Below are 14,186 nucleotides of genomic sequence, written 5' to 3'. Positions count from 1 at the left end.
CCAGTCATGGGAGCAGCACTTTGAAAAAGAAGTTGGAACCTGGATCCCACAAGTGTCTTATTTAAATGTACTTGTAAGATGCTTGTGGGTACAGCAAATCTTTCTGTCAGAAGTGCATATGATAAGCTGGCAAACAGGAGCAGCCTTGCTAAGCAGAGGCAGACGTGTAGGGTTGCCTATCATCTCACAGCAGTCAGTGTTTTTCTTGGGAGCCTCCTGTCTGGACCTGAGCATCATCACACTTGGAGTCATGCCATGGGCCCGGCTGTCGGGTTGCCGGCACTGCTGCTCTGCAGGGAGGAAGAGTCCTGGAGGAAAGCAGAACTAGGCATTTTATAGCCAGAATTTTTAACTAATAGAGCAAGTGGTTGTTTCTGTGACTGCTGTTTATCTCCTGAAGAGGAGTAATAGAACTTTTCTGGTTTAGGATTTTGGTAGAAAAAACACTGAGCAAAAGGTGGTAAAATTGCTTCCAGGCTGATGGACCTTACGGATATGGCCCCACTTAGCTATGGATAGGACTATAGTGCAATATGTAGTAGTCTTAGCCTTACCTCCTGTCCTCCCATTTTGTGTGCTGTGTGAAAGCTGCTGTCTTCTGTGTGGAACAAGAGTGGAAAACTCTTTCCATGTCCCGTAAAGGTACACACCACTTTTTGTCCAAGGGGAGCTCAGGCCTGTGAACTTCTACTCTCTCATTGCTCATCAAAGCCTTGTTCTGCCGATTCCTTGAAAATCACCCCAGGAAGCTCTGTAGTCCTCTTGGTAGCCACTTGCTACACACCAGCAAGATCCTGTTCACACATAGTGGATGCAGGTAGCCCCTATCCTGGCTCTGTGTTCTGCTGTTATTCCTTGTTATTTTCCCCTCTCTTCTTGTTTTTCCTTTATTGCCTTTTTGTTACTTAGAGAGGGGAGCCAGAAGAAATAGTCACTCTTACCAAACTGTCATGGATGAGGGGAGAAGATACTGCCACCACAAAGATTTTTTGGCAATAGTTCCAGGAGGTGGCAAATTGTGTCCTGCTGCCTGTAATGTTTTTTAATTGCCGTCAGTTGGGCTTACCACCTCCAGCAACCCACAGGAGCAGCTAGCAACAAGGCCCACTACAGTACAAGGGAAGTGGTCTATGATGTTATTTCTGACTGAGACTTCTGATGATGTCTGACGTGGTGGTGCCTGAAAGCGGCTTGGCAGCAAAGCACTGTGAGCAACACAGTCCCACAAAGTGAGCACAGCAATCTCATGCCCCAGCTTTCCTATCCATCATGGGAAACTGACTTCACACACAGCTGTGCTGCAGCGGCATCTGGTTCATCAGCAGGCAGTGGTTACTTGCAGATACCTCTTGACCCCTGTGGTTGCAGTGGCTGCTGATATCATTGAAGGAGGTAGGTGGCAGGATACTGAAGCTACCCAGGAACGAAAAGAGGTAGAGAGTCCCTCTTCAGAGGCTGCAGGGGATTTGCCTGGTGTGGCATCTCAGGCCAGAGCAGATGTTGGCAAAAACCTTCTGAGAGCTCAGCCTCTTTGGCAATGGCTGGTACAACCCACTGGTTCAATTCCAAATGTCATGCAACAGCCAGTGAGGCACACATGGAGAGCTTTCCACAATGATGTCAACCTTAAAACAAATTACTTTTTGTGGGGTAGAGAGATTAATGACTAAGAAAGACATAGAAAGAGAAGGCCAGGAGCAGTGATGAATTTTCATAGGAACAGGAGGTTAACAGCTCAGTTTTCTGAGGATGAGAAGTCCTTTCTGCCCTGGAAATTCCTGAGTGATTGGGCAAACAGGATGAATAATAGGAAAGTACTATTTACTGATGTTGTTGGGAGTATTTGACAGTGAAACTAAAACTGAGAACAAACTATTTCCAAGACCTGGATGTCCTGGAAATGACATCCTGCTGATAAAATTTCTGACCTGCTGATAAAATTTCTGTGCTGCGAAGTGAAACGTAGAAAACCAACTCTAGTAATAGATGTACATATTTGTGTGGAGTGTTTATACTCAGAAGAGACATCTTTGTAGATTGTCCTTAAAAAGCTATTGACATTCATTAACTGAAAGGGAAACTGAATTCTAGGAATGAGTAAGAAAGGAAAGAAGAACAAATTGGAAAATATGGTTGAGCTCTTCTGTGAGCTTGACACCTTGAGTACCACAAGTATCTGTGGTTACTTCGTGTCCTGTTTTGTAAAACACGAAAAGGCAAAAAAGGCAATGGAATATTTAGAAAAGTTACCTGTGCAGGGAAAGTTCAGGTAGGCTCTGGCTAATCAATGGTCAAAAAAAAAAAAAAAAGCTGAAAAACCACAAGATGGGATAATTTAAAACACAAGGACACAAATTTCTAACAATGTACTGTTGAGTCTTGGAAACCGATGAACATGAGAGAAAAAGTGGTCAAACAAACTGATGAAAACACTTGGAGTAAAGGGCTATGAACTGCTGTTAAGTACAATGAGAAGGCAGTGCAGGGCACAATGGCTGGGAGTCACAAGAGGGGTAGTATTTACCCTGCAAGATTCTAGCTGCAAAGTTGCCATGTGCTGAATTCTTTCTGTGCTCTTTTCTTCTGTGTTGCAATTAAGTGTGGTCTTGACTAAGGGGCAAGCCAGGGCACATTTAAAAACATGTCTGTTGCCCACTTTTTAGGGGGTATTGAATAAAGGAGATGTTTCTGTAGCACAGCAGAGAAAGAGTCAGCAGAAGGACTCAGAGGGAGAAGCCTTAGCGAGTGCCATGGGCTCAGCAAGTGCCCTAGTGAATTTATCTGAGTGGTTCTGGGCCTCTCAGCATCCTGTGACAGCCAGCCTTTCTGTCATGGGTTTTACATGGTGAATAACTGACTAAAGAAAGGGTATTTTTTTTCTAAATGCATTATTTGGTCCAATGAATGTAGTGCATGATGGGTGCCATTGATATGGACAGCTTTTCAATACATGCTTTACAGTCAGAAAAGTGGTTAAAGTCACTTCTACTTACAGATAGATAAAATACATAAACATGCAATAAAATCTGAAGTTACTCTCAGATGAAAGATATTGTGGTTTCTCTACAGACAAAACAGATAAAGTTTCAAGATTAATATTGACCTTCTCATGTAGCAGTTACAATTAAGTCCTTGAAGAATCTCTTTTTTCTGTTAACTGTTTAGAGCATGACAAAATCTTTGTAATATCTGTCTGTCAAGATCATGCAAAGTTTTATTAATGCGTTAGCTATAATTTCTTCATACTGACATTCATCCAATGCTTTACAGGTCTGTCATTGATTTACTTGCCTGGAGTTCTTGAAGTAATGCTTCCTCATTTGGAAAATCAATAACTTATTTTGAATGTTTTGGAAAACAGCTAAACAGCAGCAAGGCAATTTTAAAATTAAAAATCAAAGCAGTATGATATTCATCTGATTCTGAGGTAGCTTATTTTAGCTCTCTACTTTTCTACTGCTGCTGAACTATCATCTTTATATTAACAGATGTATTATGCATTATTCCATCTAGAAGATGAAATGGTGCAACATATTTTTTTAACACCATTTTTCTTCTTATTTCTGTGACTCTAACTTAATGTTAAGCCAGTATTAAATGTAGGACTGTTTAAATTGGGAATCATTGAAAGATAAGTATGATTAATTAATATTTCAATTGAATATAAAAAAATAAAACCAAAATGGGAGAACATTTATTTGGAGTGCTTTTAAAGCATAATCTGCAGTGATTGAAATACACTTGGAGACTACATCAAAGAAGAAATCTGTCAATAATTATAAAACATAAGCAGAGGATGCTTTGGAAACTTCAAAAACTATGACTTTTCTCACCTCCTCATGCACTACCATGGCATATGTATAAGCAAATATATGCTTATAGGACATGTTTCAGTTGCAAGTTTTATATTAACTACAGGAATCCTGTGCTTAGCTACGATAAACTCTGCAACTGACGCTCTCCTCTAGGGATAAAGATGCTTAGAGCGTGGCCAGATATTTATTGGTATTGTTAATGTTAAGACTGACTCAGCTCAATGTACATCACTATGCAGACAGCACATGTTAAAGGAAAGATAGCTGTTATCATAGCACTTCCAGCAAGACATGATGTAAAAAGTGAAATACAGAAAAAAAAGGAAAAATTAGTTCAGTTAAACAGCTCCTTGGGTTTCCCCATCTGCAACACACCAGACATGAAGACATGAAGATGCCTATATCACTGTCTGAAGGCTTGTCCCTCCTTTCTTTTCTGCACATTATTCCCATCCTTCCCCAGTTGTTGCTGTCTCCTCCTGTACAGTGAGCCTCAGGGTACTAGAGGGAGATGTCCAGGGTGACCTGGGCCAGCTCATGTGAATGCCACTGCTGCAGCATCACTCATCACACACAGGTCCTGCAGAGCTCCTGCTGCCTAGGCTGCATCCATGAGACCCAGTCCTGCGGAAGGCCGTTCCTACCCCCATGCCAAGGGTAGGCAGAGCGTAGCTGAGGCATGGTGCCTGCTGCCAAATCCATGGGCTAGCTCCACACACTCCTGGAGGAGTGCTGCACTTCCCTAACACAGCATCACGTGGTGGGAATGTGTGCGTGGCCTTTGGAGCACACTGACCCTTTTTTTTCATCTTTTAGTGAAATCAAAAGGATGGGCTGAAAAATGGAAAAAGTCAACTCAGCAAAAGTGGCAAAAAAGCGTGAAAAGAAAACTGTAGGTTGTCCGATTGAACTTCTTCTAAATTAGCCAAGGACTACAGTATAACTAAAAATCCAAAGAAATATGAGGGTTTTCAATAGAATTTACAGCAAAGAACCAAATTTTAGTTAATAGAAATGTTAAGCAAGCAGAGGATAACATATGTTATCAAAGGAAAATGCAGATAGCATCATGTGAATGTTTGGGTTGGAAGGGACCTTAAATATCACCTAGTTCCACCTCCACTGCCACAGGTAGGCACATCTTCCAGGAGACAGGTTACTCAAAGCTGCATCCAGCCTGGCCTTGAACACTTCTGGAGATGGAGCATCCACAAGTGCTCTGGGCAACTTTTGCCAGTTCCTCACCTCCAAGAAAAGAATTTCTTCTGGATATGCACTGTAAATCTACAGTCTTTCAGTTTAAACTCATTTTCCCTTGTCCTATCACTTCATGCCCTTGTAAAAAGTCCCTCTCTACCTTTCTTGTTGATGTAATGTAATCATGTAATGGAAGGCTGCAATTAGGTCACCCTGAAGTCTTTTCTCCAGGCTGAACAATCCCAAGTCTTGCAGCCTGTCCTTGTAGGAGAGGGCCTGATCCAGGCCTCAGATCATCTTTGTGGCCCTCCTCTGGACTCTCTCCATTAGGTTCACATCTTTCTTTTGTTGGGGACCCCAGAGCTGGGTGCAGGGTTCCAGGTGGGCTCTCAGCAGAGCAGAGCAGAGCAGAGGGGCAGAATCCCCTCCCTCCCCTGCTGCCCACGCTGCTTTGGATGCAGCCCAGGACACGTTTGGCTTTCTGGGCTGCAGCCGTGCAGTGCTGAGGAATATTGAGATTCTTTTTCACCTACACACTTAAGTCCTTCTTGGAAGGATGCAACTCTTTTGGTGTCTTGAAAGCCTGGGACAGGCCAAAAAAAAGGCCAGAAAAAAAAAATAGCAGCTGAGTTCTTGGGACATCTTGCTGAAAATGGGCCTCTTTTGGGACAGCAAGTAGCAAAAAGCAGGAAGGTTTTCCCCTGAGTTTGTATTGACACAATGCTTTTGTGATGCTGGAAGGTTGTACTTCGTTTCACTGGGATGCTTGCTGTTCTGTAATTAACTCTTGTAATAGTGGGGCATGATTTTCTTGCCCTGCTGAGATAAGTTGAAACTTATTGCTGTCTATAAGAGAGACAGTCTATAGCTTGGTCTTGTTTCTTTAAACCACAAGCCACTGTGTTTTATTCTGGTCTGAAAAGTACTATGGGTTCAAGTGGGTTTAACATCACCTTGCTGTCTCCATTGAAAGGCATGCCATACCTCAGACAGGAATGGTAGGCTGTGATTATAAGATCTTTTGTGTCTGGGAGCCTGGAGAGGGGCCACCTCACATGGGCAGGCTCACACCTATGGGTGTGAGAAAGGGACAACACAAGGGCTGGTTATGGGGTCATGGCCACCCTTGGTACAGACAGGGAAACAGCAGGAGATGGGGATGGAGATATTCCCCTCCAATGAATAGTGTCCCCAGGGCCCCGACAATGAATCACCTCTGCTGAACCTATGGGGGATTGTGAGTTAGAATTCTGAGATATGCCATGCTTTAAAATAGTCTGGCTGTGCCCATATCAAGTTTATTTGGTTAATGAGTTATCTTCCTTTTCAGTGTCTCCAAATTCCCTCAAAGCCTATTCTGGACAATGCAACTCAAGTTGTGTTTGAGGCTCATTTGCAGTGTGCAGGGACTGTATGGCCAATTACATCTCGGCTACCACCAGCGTGGACAAGTCACTGCTGACAAGACACATCAGGAACCAAGGAGGAGACTCATAGTGTGATATATGGAAGTAAGCTGTGGAAACCTAATATGTTTTCCCTTAGCAGAAATAAATAGATATCTAGACTAGACCTAAGTTAGCCACGTAATAGAGTGATGGAAAGAGAGAGGCCTTTAAGTGTCTCTATATCTGCAGGGCATTGTAGCATGTCTGTCTGCAGGCAGCCTGGGTTAAGGCTACTTACACCACTCCAAAAACTTTCTTGGGAAGACCAGAAACTCCTAGGAAACATATGTTCCCTCATAAGCCAAAGCCAGTTTATCTATTCCACAGTCGCCTTGTGACACAGTCACAGAGGAAGAGGACTTCAAACAGAAGACACTGCTTGTATTAGTAGCATATAAGGCTAAAATCTGTATCTACTCTGAGTGTAAAGGCATTTCATTCTAAGCACTGGAATTCTAGCTGTCTCTACCATGAGAAATTTGTATGCTGGAAAGAAAAGAGAAGTGGAGGTGGGTAGGAAAAGAATTAACATTTTAAAAGAGATAATAGACCTGATTTTGAAAGCCACTGAGAAATTCTGAGAAATTACTGGGGCTAAGAGGGGCTGAGAGTGCTCAGAAATGTTAAAAATCTGGCATAGGTATTGACTTTGCAGTAATGAGTCAACATTATTAGAAAAGTAGAAAACAAGCACTGTTCAGAAAAGAACCCTAGACCAGTCACAGCAGCCCCTTAATGTTCTTATGTCCTGCTCTCTTCGACATCTGTTTCCCTTTACACAGGAGATAAATTCCTCCCATACCACATAGCATTCCTTGAGAAGTGTTATTACTTGCTGAAACAAGAAGTTCCCCAGAAGCACTGTGTGCCACTGCTGTCAATCAGTCTTTAAGAGCTTTTTAGCAGCTAATGGATGGCGTGTTTGTTGCTGTTTCATGGAACATGATGGCTGAAGTGTCACAGTAAGGGTCTGTGTAAATAATGCCCAGATGGCAATGTGGCTTGCAGGCAAGACTGAGGATTGTGTCGCTGAATGGAGTGGGAGGACTGCTGGTGGAAGAACACCTGAAAATGAGTGGACCTGCCAGATGCTTTCACACATATTCACATGATGCCATCCATACCTGCACATAAAATAGTGGCAAGTTGTTTTAAAGTTTGGAATGTGTTTTTCACTGTTCCTCTTGAGAGTGTCTGTGTGGTGTGAGGCAATGCTGTGTGGTAACACCCACCCACACTGTCACCCAGACACTGGCAGCCTCGTTGTTACTCTGGCATGGGACACTGCTCTGTCACTGGCTCTGCCAAGTAAAGCATATTCTTGGTGACATTCTTGGTGACACCCTAGTACCATACCAACTACTTAGTACTGCCTGTACAATCTCAGGGTTGTAACTCAGGCTCATGTCCTTACTCCCTGCTATACACTTAAGTTACTTATTTTATTAACTTATTTTACACTAAGCTGTTTTCTGCTTGGCAGTGCACAAATCGGATGAAATATTGGCCTTTTTATGCCAACACAACACAAAAATCCCCGCTGATGTTAAAGGTCCTCCTATTTCTTAAGGCTCCTCTTTATTCATATCTTCTCATTTGTGTTCTGTCTTACACTTTAGCTTTTTATATGCCTTACCTTTTTCAGAATGTCAGGTCCTCCAGCTACTGAATCATTTTTCACTATTCAATTTCCTATACTAAGTTTTCCTATTCCTTCATATTTCTATAATTCTAATTTCTTCTTTTAGGATTGAAAGCTCTGATTTGAATCTTCTTTTGCCAATATTCAAACCCTGGGTGCCTTTTGCCTGCTTCTTTCATATGTCTTTTCTGCTCACTGCTACTCTTTTAAAAGTCTTCTAAAGAAGGCAATATTTAAAACATCAGTGATACCAAAAGTTAGTTTCTTGTTGATTTAGTGCTACAGCTCGCATGCTCCCAGGTGTCTGCTGGAGCAAGAACAACTTGCTTAAGGGTGATGGTGTCTATCAAACCTTGTCTCTGAAGTTTGTGGCAGAGTTGAAAATAAATAGATGTGGAACTAGATGCAGTTCATGGGGCACCTGATATCTGAGGTGGTCGATCTATTGCCTTAGGAGAAACACTGCTGACAATAATTTTTCCCACCTCCAGAGAAGAGTAGGAATGTGTGGCTCCAGGGCATGTTATTTTTTGGGATGTTTTTGGAATAGTGTTATTTATGCCCCACCCATTGGCAAGCCTGGGAAGAAAAGGCATAATCAAAGCCTTATTTAGCTTAAATACAGATCTCTCTGGTTCTGGAACACAAATCCTTCATTTGCATCTGTGTGGACGGTCATGTAGCATGTATGGACACAGAATAGTTACCAGTGGCATCCTTCCAGTTTTTACTGGGTAACTGTGCATGTACTGGGGAGGCAAGGGAAAGAGGAGCTAAATACCTTCCCTGCAGCAGGACCTTCATTGCTGTAAGTTGCTGAATTATGTTAGTGCAAAAGAAGCAAGTATATGTCTCAGCATACATGGCTTTTGGCTGCATGCAATTGCAGATCTCTGCCTTGTTTAGACAACTTCTCCACCCACCCCGCTGGGATAAGCACCATAGGAAGTGGAATGGCATAGGAAACAGAATGACCCCAAGGTGGAGGACTGCTTGCACATTTATACCTGAGCCCCAAGCAGCTGAAGGCCTCAGGAGCTCAGGTTAGGCAGGGAAGACCAGAAAGCAGAATCCATAGTTCAACATAAAATTGAATTCAAAATCTGTCTTATTTCTCTGTATTTTCTTCAATGCTCTTTCTGTTTTCCTTGGAATTGTGTAAAGGCTTGTAAATCTTCTGATGCTTTTACTTCGTAAAAAGAATAGTCTTCTAAAGAAAACTGAGTATGTTGTATATAAAAGAAAATTTCACATAATGAGATAAAGATGTAAGAAGCTGTTTACATCTTATTCTGAGCACTGTTTGATGTTTGTGGTATTTATTTTTTTAAAGAACAGATATACACTTATAAGAATCTCTTATTTTACTATTTAATTGACAAAAATCAGTTTCTGCATCAAATTACTACTACTATATAAATTTTCTGTGTATCTTTATATTTGAGTATTCATTTTCAATAGCTAATGAATAAGCTGTCATTGAAAAAAAAATTGATGGGTTTGATGTTACAGTACTCCCAAGGTCTGTGGGACCTGGACCAGCACAAAGACCAGTGTGCCTAGGAGTGGATGTCAACAAACATAGTTGTCATTTAGGCTGTGCACACATCAAAAATGTTATTCTACTAAGAGCATATCAGGAGTTCTGCAACATGATATTTCATCTAACAGCAACATGGTCTTTTGGTCTACACGAGAACAGACTCTCTGTAACAAACACAGAGAGATCAGTAAATGAAAGACTTTATTCTGTTCTCATTTAAAGCACCTTACCACTATTAATTTTGATGGAAATGATACGTGCCCATGCTTGCTTACATTGCACCTAGGGGACAGTGGCCGTGTGGCTAATCCTTGTGTCTGTTTCAATCACTTTTTATTTGTAAATGCTGGTTTTTACCCATTTCTTTTCTTATAGGTCATTGTCTCATGCTGCCTCCAGACAGAGCTGTCTTTGTGCTGGAAGACAAAGGAGTAACACAGGGTAGTGGCCGTGGAGAAAAATAATTTGCAGCATTCCTCTTTATTTTCAGACTTTGGAGATTTGTATGAGGAATTAATTCTGTGGGGTTTGCACTTTTAAATCAATGTACGGTTTTCACTTAATTTCCACAGTCACTTTATGAAACAGCAAATGAAATGTTCTGAATCTCAAATATTAATTTTATTGTGGTCCAGAAATTATGCATTCCAGCTCTGAATTTCTGGTCAAAAATTTATCCTGAAGACACTGAAACTGATAGACACTTTCCTGTTGACTGGGGCCCACACTATCTGACTTCAACACCTAACATTTTGAAACATACTTATGCAGAAATTATATATTGTTAGTGACATTACCTGGATGTCCTATGAATCAGGAAAAATGTAGAAAAGACTGAAAAAGGTCTGACACTTCTGCAATATTTTCCGTTGACACATACCAGATTTCCAAGAAATCTAGGCAAGTAGAAATACCACTGAACGGGTATTTTGTCCTAAGAAATCTCATCATTAATGTATGTATACAACAATTTATAGATGAGCTTTGGAAACAAAATTTACATTTTTTTCAGTACATTTTTGATGATTTCAAAATCTGCTTTGTATTTATGTGTTTACAAGTGTTGATTTTGTAGCCTCAGTGAAAATAATTGTTACTGAATTTCTGTGTGTACATCTCATGCCTTTTGCATTCCTCTCTTGGTTTTCTTTCACTATGCTTAGTCAGTGGGTTGCCTTCAGATGAATCTGAAAACACCAGCTGCTGTGTCACTAGAAAGTAGTTTGTGTGTCTCCTTAGAGTAGTTTCATAAGGTCTCCATGAGCAGAAGTTTTCTATGTGAGCAATTTGTAAATCTTCTTTTAGGGTTCTGAACAGAACTGGATCTTTGTATAAATGTGTTCATTTGAAATTATTTATGTTGGGCTTTTTGCTGATATTGTTTTCCTCAGCGTTTAAATAGAAGAAATGAAAAAAATCTGTTGTTTGTTTTGGAATTGATTCTGATGGACCTTGTGTTTCTTGCTTTAAGAAGATTTTGAACAGTTTTGAGCATATTTTTGCAGTCCTCAAGAGGTATGCATGTAATAACATACCAGAGGTGTATGAGGTGAGAGAGCCACCTACTACTATAAGCTCTGAAGACACACATGATTTAATTTTGGAGAATTTCCAAAATTAAATCTGTATTTGCTGTCCTGAACTAAATAATGGTCATGCTGACAGTGGCTGATATTTTTCCAGGCTTGTTTGATGAGTTTTCTGTTGAACCTTGGTTATTGTCCTATCAGTTAAGGCTCACTAATATATGGCCAGCTTAAAATAGTGCAGCTGAAAATAGTTTGTTTGATATGAATTCTTCCTGTTACAAGATTGGAGAATTGGGCATGATTCCCTAGCACAGAAAGAAAAGAAATGACTCAGTGTCTTAATAGTTGTTGTGGAATGTGACGTGATTCCAGGTATAGCCATGTGGCCACTAGTTAGAGATAAGAGAGTTGGGAAGCTTTCCTCACAAATGCTATGCTCTGGGTGACATGATGCTGCAAGGCTAAAGCATCTGCCTGTACTTTATACAAGACTCTATTCCTTCTCTTTCTCTTCCCCACGAGAGCTGGAGAAGTACCTCACTAATTTTATTTCATCAAATACTGTAGTCTCAGCAATATCCTCTTCTTACAGCAGTAAAGATGTCCCCACTCAGCAAATGAGGACCAGAGTATTTGTGTAGATTAAATCTGCTTCAGAGAGGGGGAAGGGATGTGCCGACCCACTCAGCTGACTATTTTTAGCTGTCATGAATAATCACAGGATGTAAGGGGAAGCATATCTCAAGAGATCACCCACAAAAGGAGTGAATTAATAGCAGAAGTGCTATAAATATGCAGGGGGTGGATGACTTGAGCGAGAGTGGCTACTTTAATGGATGAACTGTGGAGAATTGCAGGAGGGGGATGTGTGTGTGGCAAAGCAACAAGAGTTTTCATGAGCATGAAAACATGGTTCGTGTTTCAGGAGCATGAGCTCCCTTTTCTATAGCATATATTCTTAACTCTTGTGTTCTGCTTTTTCTTGACTTCTGCGTTGCTTACCTTTTCCACTATCTGTGGAGTATCTTCTTTATCACAGTCATTCATTAATCTTTTCTGTCTTTCATTAAGAAAGCAGCAAAAAGGCAAATGGATTCTTTAGGCTCCTTTAGTATTATTCTGATATGAGTGGCCTGATAAAGGAGCTTGAAACCAAAGAGAAAGCTCTTCCAGGCTTTTCCCAGAGTCGTTGCATATTCTGAAGAAATGCTTCTGTGTTTGGTTGTGGCAGAATGAAGCCAAAGACCTGTCACGGTGAGCAGGAACAGATCGATTTCTGGGTGTCAAAGGCCATGTTACTGGTGATGTGCAAGACTTCTTCCAGCGTTGCCACAACAGACACCTTCACAGGAGCCCAGCTGCCTGTGAAGTAAGGTGCTGTCATTGTTCAGAAATGCACCATCTCTGGTTAAAATTAGTTATAAACCAGTTCAGTCTGAGTAGTCAGCACCATGGTTCTGTGCAGCTCGGGGTATGTATTTCTCCTTTTCTGTGTAAGAGTTCTATTCTTTCACTCCAGGGCCTTAAGAGATTTTTACTGTGGGAATTACTGAGTAGTGTGTCCCAGCATATTGATACAAAACATATGGGTCTCTTTGCTGGGAAACATTTCTTTATATACTGAAAAGATTATTACCTCTTCCTATTTTTAAGTGTGTTTGATTGCCATTGAAAAATATCCTAATATTTATGTTATGTTTATGTTTGTGTTATGTTTATGTCCTAGTGTTAGGACATCCTAAATGGTCTTATGACACCAGGAACTTTGAAATGTCTGAACTGCTTTTTTGGTTGCAAGTGGAAGACGTGCTCAGGAACATCTATGGCATTGGAATTCTTTCATTCCTTCTAGGGCAGTGGACTTGTATTTTATTTCTGCGCTTATGAGGCATTTTACTGAGCACTCAGGTGAGTGAAAGGAGCTAGTGATTCCCACCGGAGTAATGCAGAAATAAATGTGATTTTGGAAGATGGACAGGTGTCCCTGCTTTTCTCTGTGCTGTTCAGAAATTTCTGCCTACTGAGACTGCTGCTTGCCATAGTTTGCAAAACATATTTTTTGCAGAACGCCTCAGACTGACCAGGCAACAAAGTCTAATAAGCCTTAACTATAAAGTTTGTTTAAATTGCTGCTTGTCTACTGTGAATCAGAGGTGGTTCCTGTTTAATTGTTAATCTGAGAACAAAATTAGCTGATGTTTTACAAACTAATGCTTTATTCACTCAAAGTATTTTGTAAATTGTTAAACAATGGAAAGGTGACAAGGTATTTTTATTTGTGACATATTTTATTTTATCTTTGTGATTTCCTACATGAAGGTTAGGTTCCTATTGTGTCTAAAATAAAAGCACAGACAGTTCCAATGGGCCTTTTTAGTTTTGTTTTAAAAATTGCCAGTGTGTTAGTATGCAAGGTGGCTGAGGTAGTATGGCAGAAGTTTTTGTTACAATGTGATGCAAAAAGTTGATTTACCCCAGCTCTCATAGTGCAGCTTTTAAACAAACAACATCAAACTACCACAATCAAGGTTAAACATCTAATGCATCCTTGACAATTACAAGAAAAGCTGCAAAAATAGGTAGGATTAAGAGCAGCGCAATTAGTGGCCTGGCACAGTACCCTTGCAGGGAGCACTGCACACTGCAGTGGGAGAGGGAAGATTTTTGCTTTTTGGGTTCATTTCATCCTGTTGGGGTTTTGTGGAGGGGAAGTGCTAAAGGATTATGCTGAGATTTTTGGGGCGGAATAACATACCAGCAATGTTGCTAGGGCACCTCTCTTGGTCACCTTGAGAGACTACAGTCAGGACTGGCTGTGAAGAGGCTGCCAGCCCAGCCCTCCATGCCTCATTGTACTGGGAGAGCCAGAGGCATCTTCACAGTCCAACAGGTATCAAATCTGACAGCATAACCCCACGTAAAGGGTGTGATAGGCAAAAAGCAATCAGCCAAGCAAATCTATGTTAAGGCTCACTTTCAGGTTCCCTGCTTTGTACTGATATCTCTTTAATT

The 14,186-nt window shown here is 41.0% G+C and overlaps 1 long non-coding RNA gene across 5 annotated transcripts; it reads left to right on the top strand.

Moving 5' to 3' along the window:
* The first annotated feature begins 6,352 nt into the window (after window positions 1-6,352).
* LOC135290297 (uncharacterized) lies at window positions 6,353-13,874 on the top strand. 5 transcript variants are annotated; one of them, XR_010353044.1, is made up of 5 exons: window positions 6,808-7,768; window positions 7,944-8,012; window positions 10,021-10,086; window positions 12,406-12,548; window positions 13,027-13,874. It is a non-coding gene; the product is annotated as an uncharacterized LOC135290297 (long non-coding RNA). The 5 variants fall into 5 exon arrangements; XR_010353041.1 differs by having other exon boundaries at window positions 12,406-12,645; XR_010353042.1 differs by having other exon boundaries at window positions 10,021-10,191; window positions 12,406-12,645.
* The last annotated feature ends 312 nt before the right edge of the window (window positions 13,875-14,186 follow it).

Source organism: Passer domesticus, chromosome Z (assembly GCF_036417665.1).
Source record: "Passer domesticus isolate bPasDom1 chromosome Z, bPasDom1.hap1, whole genome shotgun sequence".
Lineage (NCBI taxonomy): Eukaryota > Metazoa > Chordata > Aves > Passeriformes > Passeridae > Passer > Passer domesticus.
This window is presented reverse-complemented; position numbering and strand designations above follow the sequence as displayed.